At 42.5% G+C, this 9534-nt stretch overlaps 1 pseudogene; it reads right to left on the reverse strand.

Moving 5' to 3' along the window:
* Nucleotides 1-257: 257 nt before the first annotated feature.
* On the reverse strand, nucleotides 258-376 carry LOC147003874 (small nucleolar RNA SNORA17; annotated as a pseudogene).
* Between the last annotated feature and the right edge of the window lie 9158 nt (nucleotides 377-9534).

The raw sequence follows: 9534 nt of genomic DNA on the forward strand, positions 1-9534 counted from the left end.
TGCTTCCTAGTCCATGTCACTTCATTGGCCAGCTGTCCTACACTCATAAACTCAGGCCCATTCACCCACAACTCCAGCAATGTGTAGCTTTGCTCTCCCAATTATTGCTAGGAGTGGGGTCAGCTCTCCTGCTCTTATATCCCCAGGGCCAGCTCTTCTACAATACCCAGGTAAGAGGGTTGTCTCAGGAGTGGTCTCAGTAGTGCTATGTCCCACTAAGCTAGTTAGTAAACATTTTGATAGTCACAGGTCAGAACACTGAAGGCTGAGCATAGACATAGCCTCTCCCTCTCTGCCACATAGCCTCTCCCCTCTCTGCCACCTACTGACCCACATATGACGCAGAAGTCACACCTGCAACAACTCTAGGAGCAGAGCTCTGATTTGTTTGGTATCCTTTTCCTCCTACTGAGTCGGTTGCTTCATCCAACCTTAATAGGAGGGTATGTGCCTAAGTCTTCCTGCAACTTGATACTCCATGTTTAGTTTATATCCCTGGAAGGTCTTTTCTGAAGAGAGTGGATAGGGATAGATGAGAGGAAGGAGGTGAAATGGCAGGTAGGATGTAATATACGAGAGCAGAATAAATTAAAAATAAAACAAAACAAATACTGAATACAACATGTGTCTGATGACTCAGTCCATGGAGGATGGAGTCAAGTGGCATAAACATGGCTTCTGTGGTTTAGTCCTGTGTGCATCTGGGGAGAGACAATAATGTGGGCCCAGAAGGCACCCAGACAGTATCCAAGTCTACACACCAACCATACCTAACTGAGAAAGACGGGTCTTGGCCTCCATGTCTCAGACCCAGGGAGACAATAAGTGCGGAGAAACAGGAGTCTTCTTGGTGTCTCCTAAATCAAGCCCAACCGATAGCCACGTGGCTGGAATGATTCCCTCTGGATATGGCAGGAAGGAGAGCATTTCTACAGAGGGTGACTTATCTCAGCAGGCAAATGTGTGAAATGCAGCAAGTATGTCACGAAGCAGGAAATTCATTCACACATGTATAATGCCAGGCTCCACCAACATCCAAGGACATTTTTCAACCTGACATCCAGTCAGCCTTTGATTTGTTTGTCAGTAAGGTGATATAGCTCTTGCAATGACTGCTTTAAAAATAAACACACTGTGGGTGAGCTCCTTGACGGGAGGCCTGGACAACAGAAAACGTGTGGGGACGAACAGGAGGCTGGGGAGGAGTTGCATCATGGTTTTCAGATGGTGAAGCATAGTTCACTTTACTAGCTGGTGTCCAGCAATAGTATAATGTTATACATGGCCCATCTTGTTGAAATCTACCTTGGTGCCATGTAACAAAACCTATGCCACCCAGGAACCCTCTACATGTGGGTCCCTGGTAAGAGCTACCTCTGGTTTGTTTCAATTGCTTTGATATTTTCATGAACATACAATGTTATATAGTCACTATTGAGTGGCTTTATGCAATGTAAGGATGCCATTACATAAAATAGCACAATTCAGAATCCACCACCACTTGGGCTATTGCAAATGGGCCATTTGCAAACATTTGGGTGAATACTTTTTAAACTGTTCTTGAGATTAAGGTTACAAAAATGAATCCTTGTCAATTGCAGTTATCTGAATCATTTTGCAGCTAGCCACCCCTAATCATTTCCTCCAGATCCCAGAGAGAAGATTGACCACACTGATAATCAAGATTTTCTGAAATACAACTCAAAAAAAGAAAAGTTTTGCTAAGTCATCCGGTAATAGCTAGAAAATATAAGCCATGAGTTACAGCGTTCTACAAGTTTAAAAATGGTCTTTTTCCTTTTCAGCCTGTTCAATTGAATTCCACTGTGAAATTTCCACTTGGAGTTCTTATTTTTATAAAGGGGACTCATGTTGAAGAGGCAACAATGCCTGTCACAAGAGCCATGGCCTGACCATCTCCTTGCAGAGACCAATGTGCAGTTACTCCTTATATGGTGAAGATTGTGGCTCTGTGACTTTGAGCTCTTAGCTCCATACTGAAGAAAGTTCCATTCCTCAGCCTCTGTTGCCCTCTGGATGACGGTTAGTTTGGCCAAGGGACTCATGGGGCAGCAGCAATTGCCAAAAGGAGGAAGGAAGTCATGGGGCTTCTTCGCACCGCTTTATATGACACCCCTCTGACTTGAGTGCATCTTTCTGTAGCTCCGACTTGGCAGGACATCCCTCCCCGTCTCTTCTCATCTTCATTCCTGCAACTTACTGCCATTTCTGCTTCTGAGAGATGACCCACACTCCCAGGTGTTGGGAACTGCTCTCCTCTCTTACTCCTAGGCTGGTACTAACATCCCCCTGTTCCTCCACTCACAGCCCTCATTCACCTTTCAGTTCCTTCTCTGGCCGTGTAACCAGCTCCCTGTGTTGAATCACCTCGAGTCATTATATATGTCTTTCCTGGACTCTCAGTGATACAAAGACAAATGTACAAATGCATTCAGAAGTCAAAAGGAACAAATAAACACAATTTTAATAACTGGTAAATCTGATAAGTCCAATTAGGCTTTGGTAAACGGAACCTTCGGAGAAGCGTGATCACTGAACTTGCCTATGACTCATCATAGCTTCCAGGTACCACTTTCTTCTGGGCCTTCAGAGCTTCGTAGGCACCTCCACTGTTAGTATTCCCTAGTTAAATTTAAGGAAGAAGGTAATAAGTTATGGTATTTCTCTTTGTGTGTCTCTGTTTCTCTCTCTCTCTCTCTCTCTCTCTCTCTCTCTCTCTCTCTCTCTCTCTCTCTCTCTCTCTCTCTCAGAGTCAGGGTCTAATGTATCCCAAACTAGCCTCAAACTTGACTAATAGTCATTGGTGACTTTGAATTCCCAATTCTCCTGCCTCCACCACTCAAGTGCTAAGACCCCAGACATGCTTCGAAATGCCTAGTATATTCACTGCAAGAGATCAAATCAAGGACTAAATTCATGGTAGGCAAGAACTCTACCAGCTAAGCTATGTCCCCAGAACAACCTATGTTATTCTTGACATGGGATACTTGTTAGTCTTTTCATTGGTTTCCCTCTCTGACAGACCAATCGGGTCTAGCAAGAATGATCTGAATAAAGCAATGGTATCCGTGGTAAATAAAGTATTACCTCTGTGGTAAAAATTCTCCCATCCATTCTAGCATTTAATTTATGAAGCGACATTGTGGGCTATAAGCCATTATCACCTGTATTTTAAAAATGTTGAACCCAAAGCGTAGAAATGAAGTATCTGGTGTGTAAACACAGGTGACCAGTTGTCTGTAAACTCGGGTGGCAGATACATCCTCTTCTGTGGAGATTGTATCTCCAGCAGCACTGCCCCTCATGGATGAGGTGGAAGTGGGTGGCCAGAATTGACAGCTTTAGGAGAAGCTGAGAACTGTAGCTGATATTCAGGAAGGATCAGGGCTATGGAAGATTTTTCAAACTTGGGCCCCGAGAAACTTCTAAATGTTGATGGGAATGATATTAATATAAAGTATAGTCCTTTGAGTTGTTGGAAATTGATCAAATTTGGATATTTTCATAGGAATTGCCAACGTGGAGAGGGACCTGACAACCTTGTATCGAAATAAATGCAGTATCTGGATTGCTGACTGTCTCCATATGAGCACTGTTAGTTGAGGCCCATTTATGATTCTCATTATTAAAAAAAAAGAGAGACTTTCTGTCTAGACAATGAACAATCTATAATCATTCACAATAAATACCATCACCATCTACCTCCCCCACCATATAAACCAGAACTACACTTCTGTTTTGGTGGAAGGCCTGACACAGACCAACTCTTGCAGAGATGCTGCCCCTTTAATATGCTGAGAAGAGCTAATCAGTTCACCATGCGGGGATGATTAAGATGGTTTTCCTACACAGCTCTCTTAAGGTTTTGTTTTGATTTGATTATCATTTTTCTAATTGCACCTGTTCAAAGATAAGATTTCCATGGAGAGTCAGCAAAAAGCATTGTTGACTTTATGTTTCCCAATCCCCCCAAGCCAGACACATAGAGGAAGGGAGGGAGGAAGGGAGGGAGGGACGGAGGGAGGGACGGAGGGAGAGAGAGGAGGGGAGGCATGTTTCAGCTTGACTTCCTCATTAGAAGTCAGGTGTAAACTGGCACCTCTGCTCTCTTCTGGAGAATGGATGATGAAATGAAAATAAATAAATAAATAAATAAATAAATAAATAAATAAATAAGAATAAAACCATTTCCCACTGAAATCAGCACCTCATGGTCAGGCTCAGCTAAGCACCTCATGACAGGAAACTAAGCAAAGCCAACATGGGAAGAGGAAGCTTTGGATCATTGATGGTGTGCCCACCAGGGATTGCATCCCCACCAATAGCATCGACTTAAAGTATGGCTTTTGTGCAGGATGCAGTCCTAGATGGATAAACAGAAAAAAAAACATATTTTCATATCACATGTACATTTAAAATATCACAGTAAATATGTCTCTCTTTCTCCCTTAAGCATACATGGTTGTGTGTGTGTATGTGTGTGTGTGTGTGTTGCATGCATACATGGAGAAAATTACTGAACAACTCTATTAACAAAAGACTATCTTAGAGAAAGGCTGCTCATTGTTAAGTCAGAGGTAACAGTCTGGACTTTTAGCTTCCAGCCCAATGACATCGACGGATAAGGAATTTTCTCTTCTGCAAAGTCAAAGAAAACACTGTCTTTGGGGCTTCAACTCATTCTGGGATAAGACTAGAGCAGAGAGATGAGCCAAACTGAAAGAACCCCAGTGGCCATGGAGGCAGCAGAACAAATAACCACAGCATAGGGTTATGACCCAAACAATATAGAGTGGTTTTATTCATCGATACCAACAAGCATCATTTATGTGATAGAATACATGAGCAGGTGGGAGAGAGGGGCTACATTTCCTCCCTTGAATCATACTTACAGGTAGCTCCCCACCTTAGCAGACACCTCTGAGCTGCATTTTCTACATTGAAGGTGATTTTACTGAAGGCTAGGAGAGCCAGCTTGTAAAACTATCACTGAGAAGGCTGAAGCAAGAGGGTTGTGAGCGCCAGGCTAGCCTGAGCTACATAGTTTTCAAACCAGGATGGACTATATACTGAGTTTCATGTCCGACTGAATGACATTGCAAGAGTCTCTCTTGAAACAAACCAGAAAAAAAAATATTCAAGGATCTGCTATGTCTGAGGATTTGTGTGGCTGCAAATGTGTGAGGACATACTTGAGAGCTCTCAAGTGAGGGCCTGTATGGGAAGCAGGTGAGTAACAGGGGGAGAGAGTAAGGTAGGTTGTATTAAGGCGTGTGTGTGTGTGTGTGTGTGTGTGTGTGTGTGTGTGTGTCACATGCACACACACAGGCATGCTGGATATTGTAAATATACTTTTAAAGAAAAATTGACATGTCAAGTCTTAATCCCTAAGATAAAATGTTACCTGACTTGTCATTTTCTTCCTGAAAATTACTTGTCAGATGAATGCTTTAATTTTTAAATATCTATCTATCTATCTATCTATCTATCTATCTATCTATCTATCTATCTTCCTGAGTCAAGTATGAATATAACAGGATTCTGTCTATTCTCAAAATATATGGTCAAATTAATACATCCAAGGCTAACAGTAGACAATATTAGCAATTAGCAATTAGAAAGAAATAGTAATTAAAAGGCACTATTAATTTCCTTGAATTCCATGGTTAGAATGATGTGGTATCTCTGAGAGCTGGGTTTCTGCCAGTTTCCTCTTGTTTTTAGTATTTAGACCAAGGGCCAGTGTACCACCACTTTCCCCACAAATTCTAAACCATCCCCTCAAGGCACCACATTACTACTGCAGTCGTTTTTTGTTACAATGGAGCTAGAAATATACTCCAAATGAGACATTATGATGCTGTTCCCAGAGGAGGGAAGTACTTTGAACTTCGAGTGTGGTTTGCGTGTGCACATAATGGGATGTGGCCCAGCAAGTCTCTGAGATGCTCATTAATGCTAAGCGGAAGGACGCAGACAAGGGACCTAATACACACAAGACCCTTCAAGTGGTGGAGCATTTGGAGGTGGGGCCAATTAGCAGCTCAATAATGAGTTCTCGGTGTATGCCATTTGGAGAGTTCTTTTCATTTTTAGTTCATGATCCTGCTACTTTCGAAAGCAGAATTATTTTCTACAAATGGACAAAGCTCTGCATTAAGTGTTTTGGCATGATTGCCCAGCTAGCACAAACACTATTTTTCCCCTCTTTTTTCTTTAAATTAAATGTTAAACTCATTCTTAGTGTGAGGTGGGGGTGGGGTGGGGGGTTGTGACTGCAAATACATCTGTGTCAAAGTGTGTCTTGTGGATGTCACGGGTAATTTTTTGGAGTGAACCTCTCCTCCCTTGTTGAAGCAGAATCTCTCTAGTTTCTGTTGCTACATGCTCCAAGCTAGCTAGCCCATGAGCCCTCAGGAGGTTCTCCTGCTCCACCTCCTACCTCACCATAGACATGTTGGGATTAGAGATGTCTACCATCACATCTGGCTATTCAGTGTAGATTCTAGGTATCAAACTCAGGCTACTAAGCTGTATGGCAAGTACTTTAACCCAATGAACCATCTGGTTTACGTCCAGATTTTTGGTTTTTGATATATGTATATGTATATGTATCATGTGGCTGGGATTATAGGTATGTGCCACCATGCTCACCAGGGAGACATTAAATCTTCCCTTGTTTTTATATTCAATAGGCGATTTTGTTCTATAAAGAATCAGCATGTGGTATCATTTAATAATCAATAGCAGAGCCCTTTGGGTTTCATTTCAGAAAGTTGATGAGAAGGATAGCTCTCCTGCCAAGTCCTCAGATAGATCAGTAGAACTGGGATTTGGGTGGGGACCACTCCTGGCAGCGTGACACCGGGCCAGCACCAATGATGATCAGACACAAAAGCAGAGATGAAGCCAAGGGTCCAGATTCTGATGCGGCCCCATGACTCACGGTGCAACCTCAGATAACTTCTCTGGGATCGTATCCTTATCAGTTCAATGGGGGAACAAATTCACAGTAAGGCAGGGCAAAGCCTTATAACTGACTTGGCATCATCTCCGTGCCATTGATGACTCAGATATTCTGATAGGGAAGTAGGGAAGCACACAGCTCACAATGTCTCGAGTTAGAGGACAGAAAGTCTGCAGTGTTTCTGAACTATTTCAGGTGGAGTTGCCATTCACTCTCCTGGGTTTGGAAAATCCTCTTGATGGCGCTAAACTTAATCAGGAATCAACTTTAGCAGGTGTATCTTTATGGCTGATGTTTATGCCAGTTGGGATCAATGATGGTTTGGTTTTTTGTTTTTTGGCTATTACTTGGTTATAGCCACAAAGCTGTGGTTATCTATAACATAACTTGGGACAGCAGTCATGACAATGCAATTAACAGAACAACACAATAGTATGTAGGACTATGGGAATGGTAATGAGGTTGCTAACACTCTCTGGAGGAAGGAGAAAGGACAGTCATTCCACCCACTTCTTCCAGCCACCATGCTCTTAGGAGGTATTCGAATATGTAGGCAATAGAAGATTAAAGATGGAACTCCAGCAATGCAGGTTTCACCATGTGGTCACCATGTTGGAGAGGGACTCACAGTGATGCATCCCTTTTCATGTCACCCACCAACACATTTGTTGGTTCACCAAAGTGGACTTGGCTACCCTTCCTTTGGTCTGGCATTGGTGCCCGATGTGGGGTGAATAGGTGATTATAGATGATTGTTTACACCCCCTTAAGGAGTAACATCGCAGATGACTTCTATTCTATTAATCTAAGTAACTATGCAGTGGTGGGAGGGGACTCCAGCCATGGTGTCACAAGCGAATTTACATGCTGATTTTTGGAAAAATAGTAACCAAAGCCTAAAACCGTACGATCCAACATCTCTAAAAGGATACTAGGCTAAATAACTGACCTTCACTGAGTATTTTGTACAAATGCCTTAAGTGAATTGGGCGTTTTATTTGTAGGAGGAAAGAGTTAAGTCATGTACACTGGTTAAATTTGGTAAGACATTAAATAAAAGTCTGCCATAAGCACCTAAAGGTCAAGAATAATATTCATATATATGTATGTATGTGTGTGCATGTATACATATATATGGATATGTATACATACACATATAATACAGGTAACATATATACAAATATACATATACAATATGCACACATATACACATGCACATATACACATATGTATATACAATATGTATGTATATACTGGTATTCACTTCCTAAGCAAATACTTAGTGGGTTAACATATTTTTTTGTCAGCTCAGCATCTAATTGTAGCTTTTAATGTAGTTAGAATTGTTGATTAAAACAGGTTCATCTGAGCCATGGAAGAAGAAAAGGATGTTGTACCATCACTCCAACACTTCAAGGGCTGTGTGGAGGTCCCTTGGCCACATCCTCCTCCTTAGCACTAGAGTCTTACACATGTGCATGTTGATTTTGTGAAATTACATGAATGTGCACATTTATATGGAGACCAGAGGACAACCCCAAGCATCGTTCTACAGGATCTGTCCACCTCGTTTTTTGGGAGGTGTTTTTTTTTAATTAAAAAAGATTTTTTTAACCTGGGCATGGTGGTACATGTCCTTAATCCCAGCACTTGGGAGGCAGAGGCAAGTGGATCTCTGTGAATCAGGCTAGCTTGGTCTACAAAGAGAGTTCTAGGACAACCAGAGATGTTACACAGAGAAACTCTGTCTTGAAAAAAATAGTAATTATTTGTTTGTGTATGGATATTTTGTCTGCATGTATATGTGTACCATGTGTATTCCTAGAGCCTATGAAAGCCAGAAGAGGGCATCAGATCCTCTGGGACTGGAGGTAAAAAGATGGTTTTGAGCCACCATGCAAATGCTAGAAATTGAACCAGAAAAAGCGGCCACTGTTCTTATCCACTGAGCCATCTCTGACTACCCCAGCCCCCTTGTTGTTGAAACAGAGTCTCTCACTGATTTGAAGTTTACCACATATGCTAGAATGGCTGACCATTGAGCCCCAAGTATCCTCCTATCTCTACTTTCCTAGGGCTGGGATTAGAAGATAACATCCTCCCTACACACTGAGTTCTGTGCCCTGAAGCCTTGATTCCTTCCACTAATCTCACTGCTCAGTTCAGGTTAACGAAGTCTCCACCCTACGCTCCCTATAGCTGCCCATACATGCGCCACTGTGAACCAGTTAAGAAGCAGATGACAAACTGTACCAGCCTGTCTGCTGTTGTTGAGGTCTGGACCAGAGAGGACCACTCTGGTTCCTCTGTAATACTAGGGTCATATCTCCACCATAGGCCAATCTGGAGCCTTCAACTCTTCCCATTTCCCTAGGTGGAATGTGGCTGTCCTGGAAAGGGGAATGACAGAACTCCAGCTTCAGGGAGTACAATTGACAAAGAGCCCCAGTTGCTGGGCTCTGCACTGTGCTACCATGCTTGGGCCAAAGCCAGGTTTCCCAGTGAGCATGGGTGTGAATGATCGAGGCAGGCTCACTCCCAAGGAG

Source organism: Mus caroli, unplaced genomic scaffold (assembly GCF_978045245.1).
Source record: "Mus caroli unplaced genomic scaffold, Mus_caroli_1 scaffold_7, whole genome shotgun sequence".
Lineage (NCBI taxonomy): Eukaryota > Metazoa > Chordata > Mammalia > Rodentia > Muridae > Mus > Mus caroli.